Below are 14,274 nucleotides of genomic sequence, written 5' to 3' on the forward strand. Positions count from 1 at the left end.
TATCAATTTGATACACTAAATTGAAAGTAGTAATTTTTAAAAATGAATCAAAAATTTTAATTATTAAAACATATTTTAATTGATTGTTACATTGTAGCATTAAAAAATATATGTCAAATTAATATTTGAGGACATAGATATAATTAGGAGAACTAGACAAACACATAGAACTTGATTTCATATCATTCCGAATTCTCTAAGTCTATCAGTCAATTTTGATCGAACCCAACTAATAGACCCAAAGAGCTTAGAATGATATGGAACCAAGTCATATGTGTTCGCCTAATTCTCCTGATTATATCCATATCCTTATACATCAATTCGACGCAGTATATTGAGAGTAAAAAGTTTTTTATTATAGGAAGTGTTGGATCGAAAAGAATTTAGATATCTCTACAATGGTATGGTATTATCCACTTTAGACCTAAGCTCTCATGGTTTTGTTCTTGGGCTCTACCCAAAAGGCCTCATTCCAATGGAGATATCTTTTATCTTATAAAGTCATGATCTTTCCCATGTGTTTTCAATATGGTACTATGTTTGCAACCTTGCAACCCCAACAATCCTCCCCTCAAACAAAGGATCACAGGCTTCTCACATCCGATCCTCGACCCACAAGGTCTTCCTGCCCCTTGGTCCACCCGACCTACTAGGACTTCCTTGCCTAGCCGTAACTAGGACTTCCTACCTGGTGTCCGGTCCTCTTGATCCGAACATAGGAGCCCCCACATTCTTTGTTCGAGGTCAATATTGTACCCACATGACTTAATCAGACCATAGCTCTTGTGCACAGTCTGTGGTTAGACCTTCTGACAGTCCGGGCTCTGATACCAATTGTTGGATCGAAAAGAATTTAGATATCTCCACAATGGTATGATATTGTCCACTTTGGGCCTAAACCCTCATGGTTTTGCTCTTGGGCTCTACCCAAAAGGCCTCATTCCAATGAAGATATATTTTCTCTTATAAAGCCATGATCTTTCCCATGTATTTTCAATGTAGGACTATGTTTGCAACCTTACAACCCCAACAATAAAATCCGGGGGGGGGGGGGGGGGGGGGGAACCTTAGGTCCTAGGGGGTGGTAACCCTAGGTGGAGAAAAATTCTAGGGGGCGGTAACCCTAAGTCCTAGGGGGTGGTAACCCTAGGCAGAAAGTCTAGTCGGTCTGGAGAACCGGACTGACATCAGGTAATCTCTCCCGAGGAGAGTAGGTGAGGACGCTCTCCCCGCTAAGGGAACAATATGTGTCAGGTCGACCTAGGGTTTCCGGTCGGAAATTCGAAGTCAGACACGGACAGTCTGATGACTGTCAATCACTTTATTTATCATGTTTATGTCTGTTTTAACTTTGTCTTGCAGGGTATGTTGTTGTTTAGGGACTAATATGTCTTGCAGGTACAAAAGGAACAAGCTAAGCCTCCGATGAACAGTGTCCGAGGCGCCTCCATGGAACTTGGAGGTGCCTCGGGTGCAGAATGTGAGCTGGCCATGAAGTAGTGCTGGAGGCGCCTCGGATGGAGCTGGAGGCTCCTTGTGTTGGAGGATCTTGCGGCCGGCTTGAAGAGGGGTTGGATAGACGGCACCCCCAAATCGTTAGCTTCCTACACTATTGTTAGCTTGTGCAGCGGAATACAAATAAAAACAAACAAGCTAAACTAAATACAAGACAAAGAAAGGAAATGCAAACCAAACCGCTAACACGTTCGATGTAACGTGGTTCGGAGATGATGCTCCTACTCCACGACGTGTCCGTAAGGTGGACGATCCCTCAATCCGTCGGTGGATTAGTCCCCGGAAACTCCGGCTAGCTCAACCTCCTTGTGGGTGGAGAAACCTCACCACAACACTCACCAACAACACTTGGACACAAGGGAACCTTGAGCACTTTGGTGACTACTAATTAGGCTTTAACCAAGTCTAATTTCGTCGCCTTGGCCGGCCATACCAAGCTCCTTCTTATAGAGCTTGGAACAAATCAGAACCTGATTTGCCCGTTACCAGTCGACTGGTCCTTGCACCAGTCGACTGATGTCAGCCCAACGACTCTCTCAACGGCTATCTGCTACAGTGCATCAGTCGACTGGTCCATACAACAGTCGACTGCTACAGTAACTACTACAGTGTGCTACAATAACTGCTACAGTACCGCTACAGTAAAACCCTAAAACTTGGATTTTACTCTGAGTACAATCTCTCATGCACTCGTACCCTCACGACTCATTTGACTCTTCTTTGCAGCCTTGACCTCTTGCCTTCAAGCCTACTTCCTTTGGCTCTCGTCCCTCGGATGCATCCAAGCCCGCGGCTCGTCCCCAATGCCATCCTTCGCGTATGCCTCGAAGTCGCTTCCCTCGGCCCTTGTCCTCGTGTCTTGTCCACGGTCCCTCGGATGCTCCATCCTTCACCGGACTCGAAGCCGTCAACCTGAGTCATATGTGTCACCTGCAGTCCTGCACAACTCAAGTACACATATCAAATAACAAGGGTAATCCTAACTTAAACCCTTTGCCCAAACACCAAAACACATGGTCCCACGAACCATTGGGATTGCTCCAACAATCTCCCCCTTTTTGGTGTTTGGCAATACGTTTAAGTTAGGGAAAACAAATAGCAAAACAATATGCTAAAACAAATGGACTTACGATGCCAAGGCTACACACTTGGACTTACACCGCCGAATGGACTTACGTTGTCAAGGCTACACACGTGGCAACCGCCGAATCAATGTATCATGTATTGGAACCTATCCCAAGGCTCCCCCTAGACCTATGCTCCCCCGAGCTAGGATTTTTACAACGGGTTTTTTTAAGAACCTATCCCAAGGCTCCCCCTACGCAAAAGGACTAAGGTTTTCCCAACTAAACCTTACTTCTCCCCCTTTGCCTAACATCCAAAAAGTTCTCCAACAATATCCCAATTGTTGAAAACTTATCATCCAAACTGACCCTAAACTCATGTATTAATCCCCCTTGGATCCCATACATCTAAGTGAGTTGACATGGTCACAAACCAATGCTGAAAACAATTTCAGACTAGTATCAGTCGACTGCCCCAAGTGCCAGTCGACTGCCCCCTTCGACAGAACCTTACAGAAGCATTCTGTGGTCGAAAAATACTGTTACCAGTCGACTGGTATCGGCACCAGTCGACTGCCCTCTTCAAAATGAGCTTACAGAACCATTCTGTGCTCAAAAACATTGTTACCAGTCGACTGGTATCTGTACCAGTCGACTGGTACCCTATTTCTGAAAAAATCAACCTTTTCAGACCACCTTCAGAAATGCACCAGAAATTCCCTAGACCTCCAAAAATTCCCAAATTTTGTGGAGAGGTCTATTGTACCCTTGTCTACTTGGAAAAAATATATTAAAAAATATATCTATTACCAATCCCAAGATTGACACAAAATCCAAAACTAGCTAAATGGTTCAATTGAACCTTGACCTAAAGTCCTAGTTTTGGCTTCCTGTTGATGTATTTGCCCATACCAACCCATAATGCATCCCTAGCATTGGTTATGTCCGTCTCTAAACCACTTGGCACACTCCATGGCTCCTCTAGACCCCCAAGTAGAACCCACCTGAGATCCATTGGCTATGGGTCCCAATTTGACTCTTTGAGCTCCCCCTAGAGCTCTTCACCTTAGCCACCTCCCTAGGTGACTCATCTATTATGGCTACACCACAATGATGTCCCTTAGAAGATCTCCTTATCTTCTTGATCTTGGACACATCATCCTTGCCATAATCATATGCAACCCTAGCATATTTATTTTTAGCCTTGGATGGCTCTCCCTTGCCCTTATCATGTGCCACCTTAGCACATGGTCTCCTTTTGACCTTGGAGACACTAGATCGGTATCCCAAACCCGATCTATCATTGTTGGGTTTTTGACTCCCCAACACCATACTTAATCCCTTAGATCCAATAGTGAATCTCTTAAGGAATTTCTCTAAACCATCAAGCTTCAAAGCTTGATTCTCCCTTTCTAGGTTCCTAACCCTAGAGTCAACATGTCCACCTTGGACATTCCTAGACCTACCCTTTCTAGGCATATGTCTCCCCTTCTTGGGATTAATGTCTTGGGTCTCCTTAGGTCTACCATTTTTAAATTTATCATGCATAGATTTCCTAGGGTTATGATCCACATTTACCCTACTCCTATCATGATATCTAAAATCAAAATTTTGCATGGGCATATAATGATTAACATTATTTTTCCTAGCATGCATGGAGGAGTTTAAATTTGAATTAACCTTCAAGTTAGGGTATACCTCCCTTACCCTTGAAGCTCCCCCTTGACTCTTGCTTCTCTTCTTCTCTCATTTCTTCAAATGCGCCAACTTCTTGATTTCTTTCTTCTTTGGGCATTTGGTGTGGTAATGACCCCGCTCACCACACGTGAAGCACACTATGTGCCATTTCTTCTACTTCTTTTGGGCTTCTTTATTCCTACAACCCATGTTAGTATTCAAAATAACTTGATTGGGTTTAGGAGATACCTCTTTCTTACCCATAGGACATCTACTCTTGTAGTGTCCTTTCTTATTGCACCCGAAGCATACAATGTGGTCCTTTAACTTAGCTTCGGTGGAGGTGCTCACTAGGTTGACCTCCAAGACCTCTTCTTCATCCGTCTTGGATTCTTCTTCAACCCTTGAGGATGTTGATGATGCTTCATCTTCCTTCTCCTCCTCGGATGTTGAGCGTGACTCAACTTCCGTTTGCTCCACCTCCTCTTCTTGAGCTACTAAGCTCAACTCCTTGGGTTCCACATCCGATTGGTCCTTCTTCTCCTCTTGGAGCACTTCATCACTTTCTTCGGATTTTTCTTCTTCTTCTTGTGTAGGCAAAAATTCCTCCCATGGAAATTTCTTCACTTTGCTCCACAAATCACGGGCGTTCTTATACTCACCTACACCATTTATCACATTAGGAGGCAATAAATCAATTAAAATTGCTATTACCTTTGAGTTTGCCTCCGATCGTGAGGTTTGCTCCTCCGTCCAATGTCGTGTTCGGAGCTTCTTTCCTTTCTTGTCTCTTGGGGCTTCAAATGGTTCTTCGACGACCATCATTGTGTCCCAATCCGTGTCGAGGAAGCTCTTCATCTTCACCATCCAAAAGGTGATGTCCCCAAGGCTTCCTCCTTCAAATTTTGGAGGGACAATAAACCCGGCCATCTTATGCTTCCTTGGCGGTTAGTCCAACGGAGAGCGTCCTCGCTCTGATACCACTTGTTGGAGGATCTTGCGGCCGACTTGAAGGGGGGTTGGATAGACGGCACCCCCAAATCGTTAGCTTCCTACACTATTGTTAGCTTGTGCAGCGGAATACAAATAAAAACAAACAAGCTAAACTAAATACAAGACAAAGAAAGGAAATGCAAACCAAACCGCTAACACGTTCGATGTAACGTGGTTCGGAGATGATGCTCCTACTCCACGACGTGTCCGTAAGGTGGACGATCCCTCAATCCGTCGGTGGATTAGTCCCCGGAAACTCCGGCTAGCTCAACCTCCTTGTGGGTGGAGAAACCTCACCACAACACTCACTAACAACACTTGGACACAAGGGAACCTTGAGCACTTTGGTGACTATTAATTAGACTTTAACCAAGTCTAATTTCGTCGCCTTGGCCGGCCATACCAAGCTCCTTCTTATAGAGCTTGGAACAAATCAGAACCTGATTTGCCCGTTACCAGTCGACTGATGCCAGCCCAACGACTCTCTCAACGGCTATCTGCTACAGTGCATCAGTCGACTGGTCCATACAACAGTCGACTGCTACAGTACGCTACAGTAACTGCTACAGTGCGCTACAATAACTGCTACAGTACCGCTACAGTAAAACCCTAAAACTTGGATTTTACTCCGAGTACAATCTCTCATGCACTCGTACCCTCACGACTCATTTGACTCTTCTTTGCAGCCTTGACCTCTTGCCTTCAAGCCTACTTCCTTTGGCTCTCGTCCCTCGGATGCATCCAAGCCCGCGGCTCGTCCCCAATGCCATCCTTCGCGTATGCCTCGAAGTCGCTTCCCTCGGCCCTTGTCCTCGTGTCTTGTCCACGGTCCCTCGGATGCTCCATCCTTCACCGGACCTGAAGCCGTCAACCTGAGTCATATGTGTCACCTGTAGTCCTGCACAACTCAAGTACATATATCAATAACAAGGGTAATCCTAACTTAAACCCTTTGCCCAAACACCAAAACACATGGTCCCATGAACCATTGGGATTGCTCCAACACCTTGGACCAGAGGTTGGAGGCGCCTTGGATTGGCTTGAAGGCGCCTTCAAGTGGATGAGTTGCGACCAGGTCTGTTCTGATCCACGCGGCTGACTCGGCTTGTTGGAGGCGCCTTGGATGGTGTTGGAGGCGCCTCCAGCAATGCATAAAAGGGGTCTCGAGGCAGCAGCAAGGAGATCAATCCAAAAAGCTTTCTTTCAACTGTTGGCTGCTCAAAAGACGACTCTAAAGTGCTGTAGCTACGCCCCGACAACCAGAAGCTGCTATTCTACTATTCCTTTGTTGTCGGCATAAGATTGTTATTATTTTACTTGTATTGCATTTCTGTAAAACTTTTTCACAATTATAGTTGTTGCCTAAAGGAAACGCTCAACGAGCGTGGGCCTTGGAGTAGGAGTCGCCCTAGGCTCCGAACCAAGTAAATTCTTGGGTCGTGTGTTTGTGATTGTTTTCCTGTTTATTATTTCCGCTGCTTGAACTCTCGATACGTTTTTCGATTACGAAACGAGTGAAAGCCACGAGCGCTATTCACCCCCCCCCCCCCTCTAGCACATCTCGATCCAATAATTGGTATCAGAGCGGGGTAGCATTGATATGGTGCAACCACCAATCACACATTTCTTTCGTGGTGTTTTCTATTTTTCGAAGTCGATTGGAATTAGTATAATTGCTATTTTCTGATCAAGTTCTTTTTGTTATCGAACTCTTTTCTCGAAATCGGTGCAACACCACTCGAGAACGTATTTACCCTTATTTTCATATCGCACTACTAATCCAGGATCAAGTCCTAGGATATTCTTTTGTTATTTTTCTGTGTCAGATCTAAATGGCCCAACAAGAAGGCTACATCATTGTCCGTCCCCCACTCTTCACCAGAGAGGACTTCGATTACTGGAAGGGCAGAATGGAGAACTTCCTGAAGATCCAGTTCGAGATGTGGATGATTGTCAAGACCGGATTTGAACTACCAACTGACGGATATGGCAAACCAACACCCTACGAAGACTGGGATCCAACAATAATCAATAAGGTGGAAGCAAATGCCAGAGCAACATGCACCCTCCAGTGCAGATTGATGAAGGAGGAGCTAAACCGCGTCGACGCATTCTCGAGCGCCAAGGAGCTATGGGAGAAGCTGATTGAGCTTCACGAAGGGACCTCCGACACCAAGGTAAGTAAGAGGGACTTAATTTTTAATAAATTATACAATATTAAATTGTAGGAAGGTGAGACGGCTACCCAACTCCACGCCCAGATACAAGATCTACTCAACGACCTTCATGCGATCGGACAAAAGGTAGAGAACCGGGACATAATCAGGTATTCTCTGAACGCTTTTCCGAGAAACACCTTGTGGGCATCAATGGTAGATGCTTACAAGGTTTCTAAGGATCTTTCTTGCATTAAATTAGATGAGTTATTCTCTGAATTTGAGTTGCATGAGCAGATTAATGCACGCTTTACCGAGAAAGGGTTGGCTTTGGTTGCATGTACAAGAAGAGCACGTGAATCGAAAACAAAATGCAGAACCAAACTGGAGTCAGAAGAAGAACCAAATTCGGACGATGACGACGACGAGCTCACAACCGAAATCGTCAACCTGGTGAAGAAACTCTACAAAAAGAAAGGCTTCAACAAAAGGATGTCAAAAAGGCCATCCAGTCCAAAGAAGCCCAACCAAGCTCAAAAGTCAAATTCGAGGTGACATGCTACGGGTGCAATTAGAAGGGGCACATCAAGGCGAACTGCCCGAACCAGAAGGATCCGAAGAAATCAAGGAGAAAAGGGCCCTGAAGGTAACGTGGGACGAGTCCTCCTTCGAGGAATACGACGATGAAGAACTCGAGCAGACGAGTTTTCTCGCGTTGACGACCCAGGACTACACCAACGAATCTAGAAGCGAGGATGAATCGGAAGCCGAGTCCGAAAGAAGCCATGGATCCATATCCGTTTCTGAAGGGCAAAACCCCTCTGTAAGTACGAATCGCCTTTACAGTTTAATTAATTATTTAATGCATAAAGTAGCTAAATCCAAAGTTCGGATCAAGTCGCTTCTAAAGGAGGTAACATCCCTTAAAGAAGCAACTAATAACGAATCCTTGACTGAATCTATTCAGACTGGAACCTCAACTCAAGTCCAAAAACTTGAGGAAGAGAATTCCAATTTGAAAAGTCAAGTCAAGGATTTGAAGATTACGTTGGAACAGTTCACTTTGGGTTCCAAGAATCTTGATCTGATTCTTGGAAAACAAAAAGTTGTTTACAACTGATCCAGACTTGGATTCAAAGCAAATAGAAAATTTCGATCTTATTTATCTTTAGTGAACAGACCAAATAGTAAAATAGTCCAAGCATGGGTACCTAAGTCCAACTTAGTTAATCAAGTTGGACTTGGTCAATATTGGGTCCCCAAGGATCAAGTACACTACCTTGATAGACCATATCGAGACTATGATCTAGGGGGAGCCAAAAGAAAAATTATTTTAATAAAAAGATAAATCATCAAAAGAAAATAATTAAAAATTAAATTAAGTTAAATTAACATTAAATTAAATTAAAAACTTAAATCTAAGTTATAAATTAAATCATAAAAGATAAATCAACAATATAGGAGGAGGTTTCAGAATAGCTGACACCTCCAAAAATAATCTACCCGGCAGGGTAAGTAGAACTAGTTAGAAAGGGAACAAGTTTAACTTGACCTATGGTACTGGTGAAATTTTGGATGATAGTACGTTAGGGAAGTTTAGTCTATGCATGTCTAGGAAGATATGACTTCGACCTGGTGCATTTGGCTAAGTGGAACTAACCGAAGCTACCCTTTATGGATCCTAACAAGTTAAACCAAGGTTTGTATTAAGTTTAGTGGATAGGACTATTTGGAAAACCTCGAAGGCATGGTTACTTTAATGATGTCCAAGTGACTCACCATAGCCCAGAAATTTATCCAAAGAATGTCTATTTGTTGAGTCCAAAACTAAACCTGAATCTAACACAAAGTTAACCCAAACTCTATAATTGAACTCAATTCATCTCACAAAATTATAGGATTCCCTGATTTGAAATTTAGATTGGGTGAGATGACCAAGGATTAAATTAAATTAAAATTAAATTAAATTAAAATTAAATCAAATTAAAATTAAATCAAATTAAAGTTAAATTAAATTACGATTAAATCAAATTAAAATTAAATTAAATTAAAGTTAAATCAAAGTAAAATTAAATCAAATTAAAGTTAAATCTTAAATAAAATTAAATCAAATTAAAAGTAAATCAAAAACTAAACTAGTTAATTCAAATCAATTCAAATTAAAATAATTTTAAAAATTATTTTAAAAACTTATTTTAAAAATTCTTTTAAAAACTTCTTTTAAAAACTCATTTAAAAATTCTTTTAAAAACTTATTTAAAAAAATCTCTTAAAAGCTTATTTAAAAATTCTTTTAAAAACTTATTTAATAATTATTTTAAAAAAACTTATTTAAAAAATGCTTTTAAAAACTTATTTAAAAATTCTTTAAAATAATAATAATAATAATTAATTTAATCTCTCTAAAGGCGCCAAATGAAGGCGCCTTTGCACTAGCAGAGGCGCCCTCTAGGATCGGCGGGAGAATTCCCGTCGAAATTGACTAAGGCGCCTTGGACCGAGTCCGAGGCGCCTTGAACGCGACATTGAAGGCGCCTTCAATACCGAAATATGCAGCGAACAGAAAGTTTGCTGCAACTCTTCACGACAATTTCTCAACGATCCAAGGCGCCTTAAATTCGGATTTCCACCCTTCAACTCCTCCAACTCCCTACAATGCCTCCTAGGTATACCTTAAACCATCCTAATACTCTTATATGTTATTTTTATGCATTTTCTTAGTATATATATGTTGATTGGATCAAAAATAGGAAGCGCCGGACTATTGATCCTGCTCCCGTTAACATACCTTCCACTGATCCTAGGTTCCCCTCAGAGCGGCATAGGGTTGAATTCATTAGACATAAGTTTACCATTATTAAACCTAGGTTCTTAAATAGGTCATTTTTGCTCAGTTTTGTCAGCCCACGGTCCAGATGGTTGAGTACTATCAACTTAGTAAACTGATTTATTGCAGTCATATAGTAAATCAGGACCTATGCGCTCAATTCTTCAACAACCTAGAGAAGGTTGACGATTTGACCTACTCCACCAGAGTTGGTGGACAAGATATCCAGTTTACCCCTGCTTTGCTTCGCACTAGTCTAGAGCTTAGATTATTTGCATGTTCCTTTTTGTGTTACCCGGGTAGGGATTTACCATTTGGCGACCCCTATTCTCACATCACATTAGACACCATCTACATGTACTTCTTTGGGGAGGAGAGACCAGAGCTCCTGACTGAGTTCATGTCACTCTCCCTTAGGGTTCAGGACTATGTTATGTACAGAGTCCTAACAACTTGCATTTTGCCAATCACATCTCGGGATGCCCTGAATATGTGACCTTCACACTCCTTTTTCTTGTATGCATTATGCCACCGCTTAGACATTGATATAGCATTACATATGTTCCATAACATTGTTCATGCATCCAGCTTAGTCACGTCCCTTGAGATCCACATGCCCTACTGTCATATTTTGACATCTATTTTCTCGACCCTTGGGATTGATACCACTCAGGGGGTAGTTGTCCCTCTAGGACATTATGATGAGTTCGGGCAGCGTAATCTCAGATTAGCCCACATAGACATCACCGCTGAGGGGATCCTAGCTTGGAAGGGTAGACCACAGCCAGCAGTTGCTCCGAGAGGGCCCGAGGCAGACGATGAGTTCATTGCCTTCTTTGCTCCAGCTGAGGGAGAGGACTAGCTTGAGTTCACAGCCGAGGATATTCATGGACAACCCTCCACTTCGGCAGGGCCGTCGACCTCGACACGACCATCCACCTCCTTATCGATCGAGGACCGACTTACACGTCTCGAGGTTCAGTCCGCATAGTCACGATGACTTATCTTGGACGAACTTCGCTTACTTCGCACAGAGATAGCCTCCGGCTTTTCTTCTCTTCATCAGGGTCAGCCTGCACCCGAGCAGCCCCCACCACCAGCTGATGATCCTTTTGCCCGACTCTATCCTTCTATGCATTGTATTTGACCCTAGACATCCATGCATTGTATATTAGATCTGGACATCTCCTTAGTACTTTGGTTGATTACATGTTTGATTAGTTGAACTTTCACCTATATTAGCACTTATTTGATCTTCTTTACTCTCAATTTGGTTTTTAAAATTTTAGGAAAAATAATGTTTTCAAAATTCCAATTTTATTAGACTTTCTAAATTTGGACTTACCTTTAGATATCATGTTCCCCTAGACTCAGCCAGAGCATCTCACAAGCACACTATGCTTACCATATTTGTGGTTGAAGAATTTAGAACGGTATAAGATGCATAGGGTACAACATAGACATCAGAATGCTTATTTCTGTGCATCGCAGTAAGTTTGGGCGTTAAAAACCAACATTACATTAATCAAGTTAAGTTATCCAGACCTAGTCAAATCTAACTGGATCAATTGACTTAACTTAACTAACCAAGTGAAAGCTGTTGCTCTCTAGGTAATCAGCTAGTATCTAACTGGTTAGACATGTGGCCACGAAAATTAAGTATTTAAGTCACTCATGCTTGGACTTTAAGACTTAACAAATTTCTTTAAAAGTGCAAATGGCCTTAGTTGCAACTTTACAAGCTTATTTTTTTCTCAAAAGTCTTTTAAAACTTAGTCTTTTTCGAAGCCTTTTTCAAAATCCAGATTTTCAAATTACTTTACCAAAGATTTTTTCAAAATTAACGTAAATCTTAGCTAGATATCTCTTAAAAGGCTTGTTCAATTTAGCTAAGTATCTTTTTTAGCTCTTTCAAAAATTGATAAATATTATTTACAATGTTTACAAATTTAACTAAGTGTTTTAAAAGCTTTCTAGACTAAGTATCTTTTAACTTCTTTCAAAATTTAGCTAAATATTCTAGATTCTTTCAAACTTAAGCTAAGTATTTTTCAAAAAGTTTTTTAACTTATGATTGTTCAAAAAGTTTTTCGAAATAAAGACAATGTCTTTTAAGACTTTAAGAATTTAAGGAAATATTTTTAACAAAGTCTTTCAAATTAAGCATTTTACAAACTTACCTAGCCTTTTAAGCCTTTTCAATATTTCTTCAAATTTAAAAATTTCACTTAGCTAAAAGTTTTACAATAATATTAACTTATAAAAGCCTTTATCTTTTCTAAACATTAAAAAAAAAATGTTAAAAACCAGCTAAGGCCATTAATCACTATTCCTTCTTACTCCCTTGTTTATTTTTGATATATGGCAAACGGGGAGAGTAGGAAAAATTCAAAATTCAAAAATTCAAGGGAATATTCAAAATTCAATTCGCAAAATTTAAAAAGAGCTCTCTTATTAAGGGGGAGCCTTAAAAGTTTAAGTATGTTTATTTGCTTAAGCTTGTTTCTTACTTAAACTTTGAAGATCGTTTATGCATCTATTTTACTTAACTTTGAATTTCAGTTGTCATAATCAAAAAGGGGGAGATTGTTGGTGCGGGAAGCATCCGACGATCAAACCCAAGTTTTGATAATGGCAAAGGAGTCAAAGTTAAGCTTATTTGTGATCTAACTTGTCTGATGGAGATTACAGGAAAGTCCTAAGTGTTCTTAGGCAAAAGTCCTAGCTGTGGTTAGGCAAGGTGAAAATCCTAAGGGGTGGTAACATTAGGTCCTAGGGGGTGGTAACTCTAGGTGGAGGAAAACCCTAAGGGGCAGTAACCTTAGGTCCTACGGGGTGATAACTCTAGGAGGAAGAAAATCCTAAGGGGGATAACCTTAGGTCCTAGGGGGTGCTAACCCTAGGTGGAGAAAAACCCTAGGGGTGGTAACCCTAGGTCCTAGGGGTGGTAACCCTAGGCAGAAAGTCCAGTCGGTCTGGAGAACCGGACTGACATCGGGTAATCTCTCCTGAGGAGATTAGGTGGGGACTCGTTCCCCGATGAGGGAACAGTAGGCGTCGAGTCGACCTAGGGTTTCCGGTCGGAAATCCTAAGTCAGACCCAGACAGTCTGATGACTGTCGATTACTTTATTTATCATGTTTATGTCTGTTCTAACTTTGTCTTGCAGGGTATGTTGTTGTTTAGGGACTAACATGTCTTGCAGGTATAAAAGGAACAAGCTAAGCCTCCGATGAACAGTGTCCAAGGCGCCTCCATGGAGCTTGGAGGCACCTCGGGTGCAGAATGTAAGCTGGTCGCGAAGCAATGCTGGAGGCGCCTCGGATGGAGCTAGAGGCGCCTTGGATGGAGCTGGAGGCACCTTGCACCAGAGGTTGGAGGCACCTTGGATTGGCTTGAAGGCGCCTTCAAGTGGATGAGTTGCGACCAGGTCCGTTCTGATCCACGTGACTGACTCGGTTTGTTGGAGGCGCCTTGGATGGTGTTGGAGGCGCCTCCAGCAGTGCATAAAAGGGGTCTCGAGGCAGCAGCAAGGAGATCAATCCAAAAAGCTTTCTCTTGACTGTTGGTTGCTCAAAAGACGACCCTGAAGTGCTGTAGCTACGCCCCGACAACCAGAAGCTGCTATTCTACTATTCCTTTGTTGTCGGTATAAGATTGTTATTGTTTTACTTGTATTGCATTTCTGTAAAACTTTTTTACTATTATAGTTGTTGCCTAAAGGAAACACTCAACGAGCGTGGGCCTTGGAGTAGGAGTCGCCCTAGGCTCCGAACCAAGTAAATTCTTGGGTCGTGTGTTTGTGATTGTTTTCCTGTTTATTATTTCCGCTGCTTAAACTCTCGATACGTTTTTCGATTACGAAACGAGTGAAAGCCACGAGCGCTATTCACCCCCCCTCTAGCGCATTTCAATCCAACAGGAAGTTTTTTAATGTTTTAAAACCGTTTTTTCTGAATTGATCGTTATACTATAGCAATTGATTCGACAAATGAACGGAGAGATAAAATGGGTATTGAGTACGTGATTTAATAATTTTAAA

The sequence above is a fragment of the Zingiber officinale genome, chromosome 9A (genome assembly GCF_018446385.1).
Source record: "Zingiber officinale cultivar Zhangliang chromosome 9A, Zo_v1.1, whole genome shotgun sequence".
In the NCBI taxonomy this organism is placed as follows: Eukaryota; Viridiplantae; Streptophyta; class Magnoliopsida; order Zingiberales; family Zingiberaceae; genus Zingiber; species Zingiber officinale.